The sequence below is a fragment of the Phoenix dactylifera genome, unplaced genomic scaffold, assembly GCF_009389715.1.
Source record: "Phoenix dactylifera cultivar Barhee BC4 unplaced genomic scaffold, palm_55x_up_171113_PBpolish2nd_filt_p 001316F, whole genome shotgun sequence".
In the NCBI taxonomy this organism is placed as follows: Eukaryota; Viridiplantae; Streptophyta; class Magnoliopsida; order Arecales; family Arecaceae; genus Phoenix; species Phoenix dactylifera.
The window spans coordinates 45,715-59,238 of NW_024068647.1; the positions used below are offsets into that span (position 1 = coordinate 45,715).

Below are 13,524 nucleotides of genomic sequence, written 5' to 3' on the forward strand. Positions count from 1 at the left end.
AAACTTAGAAATGATATTACCAGTTTTGCTCAGTTTGATGGTGAATCTTTGTATGAAGCCTGGGAGAGGTTTAAGGATTTGCAGAGGAAGTGTCCACATCATGGTCTTCCTGACTGGCTGATTGTACAGACTTTCTATAATGGATTAATACATTCAGTTAGAATTACCATAGATGCAGCTGCAGGAGGTACTTTAATGAGTAAGTCAACAGAAGAGGCATATGAGTTGTTAGAAGAAATGGCCTCTAACAATTATCAGTGGTCTAATGAAAGAGGTATGCCTAAGAAAGTTCCAGGTATGTATGATGTAGATGGCATAAACATGTTGAATGCCAAGGTTGATTCTCTAGTAAAAATGTTCGGTAAGCTGGGTAATGTGAATTCCGTTTCTAGTCCTGTATTGAGTTGTGATTGCTGTGGAGGAGCTCACATGAGTTCTGATTGTATGCAGGTTCAATTTGTGTCTAATTATAACAGGCAGTAGCAGCAGAACAACCCTTATTCCAACACATACAACCCAGGCTGGAGGAATCATCCCAACTTTTCATGGAAAGATCAAGGTAACCAAGGTAGCAGTTCTAGACCTCTCCATCCTCCTGGTTTCCAACCAAGACCATCCCAACCAGAAAGTAAGCAGTCTTGGGAGATAGCTATTGAGAAGTTAGCCAATGCCAGTTCGGAGAGATTTGAGAGACTAGAAGCAAAGGTTGACCAGTTGGCAAGTTCCAATAGAAATGTGGAGGTGCAATTGGGGCAGTTAGGCAATTCCATCAATTCTCGTGGATAGGGTAATTTGCCTAGTAAGACAGAGGTCAATCCGAAGGAGCATTGCAAGGCAGTCACCTTGAGAAGTGGTAAGCAACTTGGTCAGGTAAGTGGTGAGACTATAGTTGGTGATGAAGTAGACTATGAAGAGGTGAGCAAGAACGTCAGTGAAGAAGTTGAGGACCTAGCCAAGACAACATCCCCACTACCACCAGTCGAATCTTATGTTCCTCCCATTCCTTTTCCTCAAAGGCTTAAGCAGAATAAAATTGATCAACAGTTTGAGAAATTTTTGAAAGTGTTTAGGCAGCTTTACATTAATATTCCTTTTGCAGACGCCTTAGCACAAATTCCTGCATATACAAAATTTTTAAAAGAGATCATGTCTAAGAAGAGGAAATTGGAAGATTTCGAGACCATTGCCTTGACGGAGGAATGCAGTGCCATTATCCAGAATAAGCTTCCACCAAAGCTAAGAGATCCAGGGAGTTTTTCTATTCCTTGTACTATAGGTGATGTTGATTTTTCTAGAGCTTTATGTGATTTAGGTGCTAGTGTTTCACTAATGCCTTTATCTGTGTCTAGAAAGCTTGGATTGAAGGAGTTGAAGCCTACTACCATCTCTTTGCAGCTAGCTGATCGATCGGTCAAATATCCTTTGGGTGTTCTTGAGAATGTGCTGATCAAGGTAAAGAAGTTTATCATTCCAGTTGATTTTATTGTTTTGGAGATGGAAGAAGACACCGAGATCCCTATCATTTTAGGCCGGCCCTTTCTAGCCACAGCTGGAGCTATCATAGATGTTAAGAATGGTAGGTTGACTTTGAAGGTTGGTGAAGAAGAGGTAGAGTTTAATTTATTTGAAGCTACTAAATATCCTTCTTTTACTGATCATGTTTTTCGAGTTGATGTTGTAGATGAGTCGACCAGAGAGGTTTTTAGGGCTGAAAATACTAAAGAACCTCTTGAGACTTGTTTAGTGAGTGCAGGGACAAGTAAAGATGATAATCTAGAGGTTGCTAAAGTGGCGTGTGCATTATAGGCTACATGTCCTAAGCAGAAAAAGAGAGGTATTTATTTTGAGGATATCGGCAAAGGTAAGCCAACCCCTCCCCCTTCTAATGTGCAAGCACCAGTTCTGGAGTTGAAGCCATTATCCTCACATCTCAGGTATGCATTTTTAGGTGAAAATAATACTTTGCTTATGATTGTGAGTGCTTCTTTGTCTGATGAGCAACTTGACAAATTGATACGTATTTTGAGATTGAGAAAAATAGCCATAGGATGGACTATATCAGACCTTAGAGGAATTAGCCCTTCATTGTGTATGCATAGAATTTTAATGGAGGATAACCATAAACCTATTGTTGAAAATCAGAGACGGTTAAATCCTAACATGAAAGAAGTAGTTAGGGCTGAAGTTCTTAAATGGTTAGATGCAGGGATTATTTATCCTATATCTGATAGTTCATGGATTAGTCCAGTGCAGGTAGTACCTAAAAAGGGTGGGATGACTGTGGTGCATAATGAAAATAATGAATTAATTCCCACTAGGACAGTAACTGGGTGGAGAGTCTGCATAGATTATAGGAAACTTAATAGTGTTACCCGTAAGGATCATTTTCCTTTACCTTTTCTTGATCAGGTGCTTGAGAGACTTGCTGGGTATGCGTATTACTGTTTTTTAGATGGTTATTCAGGGTATAACCAGATTTCTATATCGCCCGAAGATCAAGAAAAGACCACCTTTACTTGTCCTTATGGTACTTTTGCATTTCGTAGGATGCCTTTTGGTTTGTGTAATGCACCTGCTACATTTCAACGTTGCATGATGGCTATTTTCTCTGATTTTGTTGAAAAGATCATGGAGGTTTTCATAGATGATTTTTCTGTTTTTGGATCTTCTTTTGATAGTTGTTTAGATAATTTGTCTCGAGTTTTGCAGCGCTGTGAGGAGACCAATTTGGTCTTGAATTGGGAGAAATGTCATTTTATAGTGCAGGAAGGTATTATTTTGGGCCACAAAATTTCAGCAAGAGGCCTTGAAGTGGACCGAGCAAAAATAGAAATTATTGAAAAATTGCCACCACCTACAAATGTTAAGGGAGTTAGAAGTTTTCTTGGTCACACAGGATTATACCGGCGTTTTATTAAGGATTTCTCTAAAATTTCTAAACCTCTTTGTAATCTGTTGAATAAGGATGTTGTGTTTGATTTTGATAAGAACTGTTTGAATGCTTTTAACAGGTTAAAGCAAGAGTTGGTGTCAGCACCAATTATGGCAGCCCCCGATTGGAGTTGCCTTTTGAGCTAATGTGTGATGCTAGTGATTTCGCTTTGGGTGCTGTTCTCGGCCAGAGAAAAGACAGGAAGTTGCATGTTATATATTATACTAGTAGAGTTTTAAATAATGCACAGTTGAATTATGTAACTACTGAAAAAGAATTGCTTGCTGTTGTGTTTGCTTTTGACAAGTTTCGATCTTATCTTGTAGGTTCCAAGGTGATCGTATATACGGACCATTCAGCAATCAAGTACTTGCTGAAAAAGAAAGATGCCAAACCGCGCTTGATTCGGTGGGTGCTGTTGCTTCAAGAATTTGATCTTGAGATTCGAGACAAGAGAGGCATGGAGAATGTGGTGGCAGATCACTTGTCTAGATTAGAGGGGCAGTCAAGAGCAGATGAGGTGCCCATTAATGAAAGCTTTCCAGATGAGCAGTTGTTGGCAGTTTCAGTCATCCCCTGGTATGCTGATTTCGTGAAATATTTGGTGAGTGGCATTGTTCTCCCTGATTTGAGCTATCATCAGAAGAAAAAGTTTTTGTGGGATATGAAGCATTATTTTTGGGAAGAACCGCTACTCTATAAACACTGTGCAGATTTGATGATTAGAAGATGTGTGCCCCAAGATGAGATGCAGGATATACTTAACCATTGCCATTCCTTGGAGTGTGGTGGACATTTCAGTACCTCTAAGACAGTTGCAAAGGTATGGCAGTCTGGTTTTTGCTGGCCGACCATGTATCAAGATACTAGACAATATGTGAGCATATGAGATAGATGTCAGAGGGTTGGCAACATTTCAAAAAAGAATGAGATGCCCTTGACCAATATCCTGGAGGTTGAACTGTTTGATTTATGGGGAATTGATTTCATGGGCCCATTTCCTTCTTCCTTCAATAATCAGTACATTCTGGGGTTACTCATAAGGTGGCATTTGCCTATCATCCCTAAACAAATGGGCAAGTGGAACTTGCAAATAGGGAATTGAAGCAAATTTTGGAGAAAACTGTGAGCAATTCAAGAAAGGATTGGGCAAATAAGTTAGATGATGCACTTTGGGCCTATAGGACAGCTTTCAAGACACCTTTGGGTATGTCTCCTTACAGACTTGTCTTTGGAAAGTCTTGTCACTTACCAGTGGAATTAGAACACAGGGCCTATTGGGCAATCAAGGAGTTGAACATGGATTTGAAAGCTGCGGGAGAAAAAAGATTGTTACAGTTGAGTGAGTTGGAGGAGTTTAGGTTGGATGCTTATGACAATACTCGGATTTACAAGGAAAAGACAAAGCATTGGCATGACAAACATCTTCAGATTAGAAACTTCGAAATTGGGCAGCAAGTATTACTCTTCAACTCAAGACTTAAGTTATTTTCAGGCAAGCTTCGTCTAGGTGGTCTGGCCCATTCACGGTAACGAAAGTGTATCCATATGGTGCTGTTGAGGTGCGTAGTGAGGTCACTGGTGCATTCAAGGTTAATGGGCAGCGTTTGAAGCCTTATCTTGCTAGTAATGTGGTTCCTAAAGGAGTGATTTACTCTTTGAAGAATCCTACCTATGGTTGATGGTGTGGAAGTCAAGCTAATGACTATAAACAAGCGCTTCTTGGGAGGCAACCCAACCACACAAAAAAAAATCCTTTCTTTTGTCTTTTGTTATATGTTTTAATTGTTGTTTTTATTTAAGTCTTTGAATAATTATTGTTGTGACCCCTTTCTTTTTGGTTGTGTTGTGTAGGTGCAGAAAAATCAAGCAAGAAGCTAGTTCGTGTTCAATTCAGTCGGACATTCATTGTGTTCAGCCTTGCTAAAAGGGGAGTATTAGTCTTCCATTTTTCTTTGCTTTCACATTGAGGACAATGTGAAAATTAAGTTTGGGGGAGTGGATATTTGATTATGCTGAATGCTAGTGTTGGTTATGTTTGTTTGAGAAAGAAATTTTTTTCGAAATTCTGGTTTGTTCACTTTCATGCAAGTTAATTAGTGATCATATCTATGTCTACCAAACCAAATTTTTATGTGAAAGATTAGGAGAAATGAACATGCATTTGCACTTGTGTGAGACTTATCTAGGATCAACATTATACTTTTGGGTTCTTTATTGTGTTTAAGCATTGAATTTTGATTTAGGATAGACAATATCTTATAAAGCAAGAGTAAGCATATTTATTTTCCTTTGGGATTATTGAAGTACATCTTTCCTTGCAAAGTTGTATGAGTTGTGTGATTATGCATAAAAAATGAGTGTGATGCTTTTCTTGTGATTATCCCCTTTGATCTAGTCCTAAACAGGGTTTAAGTAAATAGAGCGATAATGATTAGACAGTCGAATAAATAAATGTGTACAAAGTTCTTTCTACTCCAATGTTTTGAGTTGCTTAGTAACTAGGGGTATTCTGTTGGGAACCCGCCCATGCCGCTGATATTTCAAAACAAAAATCAGATGGCAGCGGAAGGGGCATGCGCGGGATCGACGTTCATCGCATGAACGTCGTTTGATAGCCGTTCGTGGATAGGTAAGGATTAAAAACTTTTAATAACTTTAAGAAGATCAGATCTTCACCTTGTGCGGGTAGATGATCACCGCAAATCTGAGTTCGTGATTTTTAGGAAGAGGGTTCGCTTGAAGCCGTTCAAGTGTCCGGCCTCTACAGGTATCCACACGAAGCAGAGATCCGATCAAAGCTCTCTCGTCTTCTCGGGGTGCTAGCTTCCTTGCAAAGACTTCTTTTGATGGCTGATCTCCTCTCTTTCTTTCAACTCTTGAATGTACTTGAGAGGAGGAAGAAGAAGGATGAAGAAGAGGAAGAAGAAGAATCCCCACGCAGCCTTCTTTTCTTCCTTGCGTTGGATGAAGGAAGGGAAGGGGAGGAGGCCGCCAACACTTGGAGTTGTTCTTCCTTTGCTTGCAGCCGAACCAAGGGAGGAGAGGGGGTGATGACGGCTGAAGAGAGGAGAGGAAGCACCTTAGGGCGTCAGCCCATGATTCCTCCCTTTTTATAGCCATCTAGGGCTCCTACAATTTAGGAGCCCTAGACTAGATTCCTTAAGAGGGGGCGCCGGCCCCCTTCTCTCTTCATCCCGCACCAATCAAGAGGAGAGGGGCTCATGCCCCTCTCACTTGGTTAACCTAATCCTCTTCCAATGAGGACTGGGTGCCTTCTCATGGTTTAGTCCTAATCTAATTAGGATTAACCAAATCATGAATCAATCGGGTTCAATCTATGCTAGTCCTAATCCAATTAGAACTTGAATGAACCATGACTCAATTAAACTCTTCAATCCTAATCCAATTAGGAGTCATGTTGATTCATTAGATTAATAATTAATTAGGACTTAAGAAATCGTAATCCAATTAGGATTTGTTTAATTCTAGTCCTAATCCAATTAGGACTTTAATTTGAATTCGGAGTCCTAATCCGATTAGGACTCTAGGAATCCTACTCCAAGTAGGAATCCAAACTTAATTCAAAACTCTTAATCTAATTAGGATTATAGAAATCCTATTTCAAGTAGGAATCCCAGTCCTACTCCAACTAGGATTCCCAGTCCTAATCCAATTAGGACTCTAGGAATCCTACTCAAAGTAGGATTTGTGTTTAAGTCTAATTAATCAATTCCCTTTGTTCCTTCTTCAACTGAATATCAATCGAATTGATTACTAGTGATTCCTAATCACGATTCAACCATCGGATCGGTCAATACTTCTAGTGTGTGTGACCCCATAGGTTCTACTCTGACTGGTAGTGAGATATATTATGATCTCTATCACAATAACATTGAAAACTCCTTTCAATGGATTGGAACGATTCCAACTCTACTCTTTAGGGTTTATCGATCATCGAGATAATCCCTGTGAGTCCCACCATCCACCAGTGACACCTAGCAGCATGTAGTGGCTACCCAGTAGAATAGAATGATGAACCTCTAGGTGCAGTTATCGTGTGATACAGTCCTTCTATCGTGGATCCTTACAGGACGGAGGTCATGGACAACTCGTCAAACCCCATCGTCTGTCATATGTGAAGATTTATTCGACTTAAGTTCGAGAGTGGAGAACTCTTTCTCCACTGTGCAATCTGCCCCGGCCGAGGTCTTACGAACTCAGTCTTATAAATCACATAGGATCTCTCCTTTTCTATCAAGGTCGATAGATTCCTTGTAGATGCATACCCTACTCCTACAGTGAACCTATTGCAGCCAATCTACACTGCATGGACCCATATGGCTAGAGACCATGTATTTGTGCAGTCAAACTACAATAACCTCACTGTGAGTAGCTGAAGCATCGCAGGTCAAAGGACCAGTCACACTACTGCAACATCAAGCAAGTCACTGACGAGTGGATAGACATCCAAGTGACTTCTTGTATTGGTCACACTCAGTACCCTTGTTCTTAACAAGCACCTGCACTATTACTTCAGTGTCGCCACACTGTGGACTCGAGTCTCGTCCATCCATAAGGAAAGTAATCTGTGCACTGATCTCATCGGATCGATCACCGTCCTCGTGATGATCCATCGATCAGGAGCGTTCAGAAATTAATCACTAATGATACATGGCTCAAATTCTCAACTCTTGAGAATATGCATCATCATCTTATTAATTTCTTGGACGATTCATAGACACAATAATAATATGAATGAAAAAGATGCCTTTCATTTATTCAATAATAATAAAGTCAAGTACAAATTATGTCCTAGAATTAATAATGTGTCAGCCAAAATTGGCTTCTAGGGCATACATCTAACAATCTCCCACTTGCACTAAAGCCAATCAGTCATATATCTTAGTCCCATCTTCTCAAGGTGGACTTCAGTCTTTTGCTGACTTAGCTGTTTAGTGAACGGGTCTGCCACGTTGTCCGCGGAGTCTACTCTCTGCACTTCGACATACTTCTTCTCAACATAGTCGCGTATGAGATGGAAGCGCCGCTCTATATGCTTGGACTTCTGATGAGACCTTGGCTCCTTAGCAAGAGCTATGGCGCCATTATTATCGCAGTAGAGTGTTATGGCATATGATGACATTACATCCAATTCCGCAATGAATTTCTTGAACCAGAAGCCTTCCTTAGCAGCTTCAGAGGCGGCGATGTATTCAGCTTCCATAGTAGAATCAGCAATGATCGGTTGTTTAGAACTCTTCCAATTCACCGTACCACCATTGCACAAGAACACATATCCAGATGTTGACTTCCTATCATCGACATCAGTCATGAAGTCTGAATCTGTGTATCCTTCTACCTTCAACTCTGATGATCCTCCAAAAACCAAGAATAAATCTTTAGTTCTTCTCAAGTACTTAAGAATATTCTTCACAGCTGTCCAGTGTTCTTCACCTAGATTTGACTGATATCTGCTTGTGACACTCACAGCAAGAGCTATATCAGGTCGTGTACATAGCATGGCATACATGAGGCTCCCTATTGCTTATGCATAGGGAATCTTGCTCATGCGTTGAATCTCTTCAGATGTGTTGGGGCACATCTTCTTGGAGAGATGAATTCCATGCCTAAGGGGTAAGAGACCCGTTTTGGAGTTTTCCATGCTGAACCTTTTCAGCACTTCCTCTATATACATTTTCTGTGATAGGCCAAGCATCCTTTTAGATCTATCTCTATAGACCTTTATTTCCAAAATATAGGATGCTTCCCCAAGGTCTTTCATGGAAAACTCTTTTGACAACTAGACCTTGACCGAGGTTAGCATGGAAATATCATTCCCTATCAGGAGGATGTCGTCCATGTACAGTACGAGAAATACGACAGCGCTCCCACTAACCTTTTTGTAAACACACGGTTTCTCCTCGTTTTTGATGAAATCAAACGTTTTGATTGCGTCATTGAAATGAGTGTTCCAACTCCGAGATGCTTGCTTTAGTCCATAAATGAACCTTTGCAGCTTGCAGACCTTGTGATCTCTATCACTGGAAGTGAAACCCAAAGGCTGTTCCATATAGATATCTTCTTCAAGATATCCATTTAGGAAAGCAGTTTTCACATCCATCTGCCAGATTTCATAATCATGAAATGCTGCAATGGCAAGCAATGTTCGGATGGATTTCAGCATGGCTACAGGTGAAAAGGTCTCCTGATAGTCAATGCCTTCGCGTTGACTATACCCTTTCGCTACAAGCCTTGCCTTATAGGTCTCTACCTCTCCATCCGAACCTATCTTCCTTTTGTAGATCCATTTGCATCCAATAGGTACAATACCTTCTGATGGGTCTACTAAGGTCCAGACTTGGTTGGAATGCATGGAGTCTAATTCTGACTTCATGGCTTCCAGCCATTTCTCGGAATCGATATCAGATATCGCCTCGTCGTAGGTTTTGGGATCTTGTGTATGATCCCTATCTCCCACTAGGAACATTTCCTCGGTATCCTCTTCTAGTATACCTAAGTATCTATCAGAAGGATGGGAGACCCTACTAGATCTACGAGGTGGTCGAGGGACATCGTGTACTGGCTCTGTATGAATGGGTTCGATAGGATCCATGACTCATTGCTTTTCAAAGACTTTCTCTTCAAGCTCAATTTTCCTCCCACTGCCTCTATCAAGGATAAACTGGTTTTCCAAGAAGATGGCGTGACGGCTCACAAACACATTGTGATCCTCTGAGACGTAAAAATTGTATCCTAATGACTCTTTAGGATATCCTATAAAACGAGCATTTATGGTCCTAGCCTCTAACTTGTCTGCCTGTAGTCTTTGACGTGGGCCGAACATCCCCAAATCTTGAGATGACCAAGACTTGGTTTCTTCCCATGCCATATCTCATACGGTGTGGTAGGAACGGATTTAGAGGGAACCCTATTCAGTAGATATATTGCGGTAAGTAAGGCATCTCCCCAAAGAAACATCGGTAGATCAGTGAAGCTCATCATGGACCTGACCATATCCAATAGGATCCGATTTCTCCTCTCTGACACCCCGTTGAGTTGAGGTGTACCCGGAGGTGTCCACTGTGAGACTATGCCGTTTTCCTTGAGATAGTCCCGGAATTCCCCACTAAGGTATTCTCCTCTTCGATCTGATCGAAGAGCCTTAAGAGGTTGTCCAGTTTGTTTTTCTACTTCATTTCTGAATTCTTTGAACTTTTCAAAAGATTCAGATTTGTGTCTCATAAAATACACATACCCATACCGTGAATAATCATCGGTAAAGGTAATGAAGTACGAATAACGTCCCCTGGCTAGCACATCGAATGGGCCACATACATCTGTATGTACTAGGGTAAGTATTTCAGTGGTCCTCTCCCCATGTCCTATAAAGGGTAATCTAGCCATTTTTCCTTGAAGGCAGGACTCGCAAACTGGATATGACTCGGAAGTCAATGAGCCGAGAAGCCCATCTTTATCCATTTTGTTCATCCTATCCTCTCCAATATGGCCAAGTCTGAGGTGCCACAAATATTTTTGGTTTATCCCATCCCTGGATCTCTTGGATCCTTTGGCACTCACTTCTTGCTCGGTAACATTCACAGATACATCCATATGTAAATGATAGAGACTGTCAATCATAAAACCACGTGCAACTATTTTATTTCTGAAATAAATAGAACAGCAGTCTTTGTCAAATGTAAAAATATGACCTTCCTGTGCTAGACATGAAACAGAAATCAAATTTCTGCTAGCAGCAGGTACATAATAGCAGTCTCTAAGCAATAAACTAAAACCAGACGGTAGTCGCAGATGGCAGGTGCCCACAGCCACAGCAGCAACTTTTGCCCCATTGCCAACCCGAAGGATTACCGCACCTTCCGCCAGCCTTCTACTTTCCTTTAGACCCTGCATGGTAGTGCACAAATGAGCACTAGAACCAGAATCTATAACCCAACTAGAAGTAGAAGAAACCGTTAGATTAGTTTCAATTATGAGCAAGTCTATACCTTCTGAAGGTGTGTCACCTTTCTTGTTCTTCAGGCTCTCGAGGTATGAAGGACAGTTTCTCTTCCAGTGGCCGTCGACATTGCAGTGGAAACATTTTCCTTTGTCGTTAGCCTTTTTCTTTTGAACTTCCTTCTTTGGCTTCTTGTCTTTCTTCTGCTTCTTAGCAGGCTTCTTTTTCTTCCAAATAGACTTTCTCTTGGAACCAGAAGTCAACTCAGCAGCAAGGACATTGCCCCTTGAACCTTTCAAGGCTCCCTCAGCAGTTACCAACATGTTGATCAGTTCAGTCTTAGTGCATTCAATCTTATTCATGTGGTAGTTTACTATAAACTGACCAAATAAATCAGGAAGTGACTGTAGGATCAAATCCACTTGCAATTCCTTGTGCATGTTCATTCCGAGCTTCTCAAGCTCCTCTAGGTCCTTGATCATAGTCAGACCGTGATCATGGACAGACTGCCCCTCGCGCATCTTTGCTTTGAAGAGCCTCTTGGACACTTCAAAATGAGCTGTGCGACTCTGCTCACCATACAACTCTTGCAGGTGTGCCAGTATGTCCCTAGCAGTCTTGAGATTTTCATGCTGGCATTGTAGTTCATTGGACATGGATGCCATGATATAGCACTTGACCCTAGTGTCATCGTCTGTCCACTTCTCATGCGTCGTACGCTGATCAGCGGTCGGACGTGCTGGTAATACGGGATGTCTGAATCAAGTATGTAGCCTATTTTCTCACAGCTCAAAATAATTTTGAGATTTCTAAGCCAGTCCTTGTAATTTGTACCGGTCAATCGGTTGGTCTCAAGAATACGGGTCAAAGGGTTTGAGGCTGACATTATGATCTACAGAGAGTAAAGATTCTAGTTAGACTTTTGTACTTGATCCTTAATCTGTTCTAAGAACTTTTAGAACGAATGTACCTCCCACTATTTTCTCGAATTCCTCACACTCTCCTGGTAGAAAAACGGAAATCCTACACGATTAGGGTTTCTAGTGGGTACTGCGGTTCCACCGATTTACATGCCACCTCACCTAACAGTTATTGATGACACATAAATTGATGAATGTACAACTTTTGTACAATGCTTCTCAAGCATGTTGCAGTACTTCTTGGTCTCTAAGCCATGAAGACCTCACCTAACAGTTATTGGTCCCATTTCTTAGTTAAGTCTGACCCACCGTATAACCGTAGGAATAAAGTCCTCATTGGGTCCTCACCTAACAGTTATTGGTGTCCAACCCCACCTTTACCCTACAACATCTCATGTCTATAGAGAGGTCCAACCCCCCGATGTAACTTGCCCACTGTGTCCAGCCGAGACAAATCAACATCAGAAAGACCTTAGCAGCTCTACTACAGTGGAAGACCTATCGACTTAATATTGGTTAATCAGGTCTTAGTGTTTGCAACTTGAGCTCTTCATAAGAGGTAATCGAACAATTGGCCGGGTAAGCAGGTGGGAGGCTCCCCTTACTCAGAGAGTAAGGTCCTAATTAAGTAACCACCTTTCATGCTTTCCTAGACACCAATTAGATCAATTAATCTAATATGATTTGCTCATGTCGGTTCACTCTCGACTTGATTGAGGAGGTTTTAATTTAGGTCTCAATTGGGTTTGTTACATCACATGTAAACCTATCTACCCGACTCTCATTCACATCACATGCAAACGGCACATTGCAGGCAGTTATAATCGCAGCAATAATTAATGCTAAACTTTAAATAGGTGATGATCATGGATTCTAGTTAGGTCGTATTACAAGCACATGCACGTCAATCGATCAACTGGTCTTCAACTCTTGAATTGGTTCCAAGCCTCCTTGATTCGATCCTTGACCAACTCTTGATTCAATCGCCATCAACCGCTAAGACTCCTGCTCATCTCATGCATCATCTTCGACTTGATCGTTGACGTACATCACATCACAGAAATACAACCAGATATAAAATAAAAATAAAATAAATTACATCTCCCTTTTAGGAGGCACGCAGGCCTCTCAAAACATTAAATAAGATGCATGCAAGCATCTGAAAAATTACATGACATTGCAGATCACATCGCAGGTCTTTACATTTAATACCAAAAGGGTTTGAATCCAATGATCATCACCGCATGCAACAATTATACTTTTCAGATCTGAAAACTAATTGATTATCTTATGACATAGGTTGCTGATCATGCTAATCATGATTCTAAACTTTGTAATCCCATTAACAATGCAATTAGAATCATCTTTTTATCACATAAAAATCAGCATGTAAAAATCAGCACCCTAGAAAAAAATCTGCAAGCAGAAAATTTTCAGCATGCATGATCATTCAATTTTCAGATCTATTAAGCCTATTAATAATTAATCCTTACCTTAATCTACGATGCCTAGGCTCTGATACCACTGTTGGGGGAGTCTCCACTCCTACATGGGTTCGGTCCTATTAAAAATAGGGTGACACCCTTGTATACCTATCAGAGCACGCATCTCTATACGCCTCCAGACGGAGAGCCACGCTTCGTCACACGATCACGCGTGAGAGTTTCCGGAGATCGGTCACAACTCTTGGACCTTTGCTCTGATACCACTGT

At 41.0% G+C, this 13,524-nt stretch overlaps 1 non-coding gene across 1 annotated transcript; it reads right to left on the reverse strand.

Moving 5' to 3' along the window:
• On the reverse strand, positions 1 to 107 carry LOC120108399. Its single transcript, XR_005509768.1, has one exon. It is a non-coding gene; the product is annotated as a small nucleolar RNA R71 (small nucleolar RNA).
• Between the last annotated feature and the right edge of the window lie 13,417 nt (positions 108 to 13,524).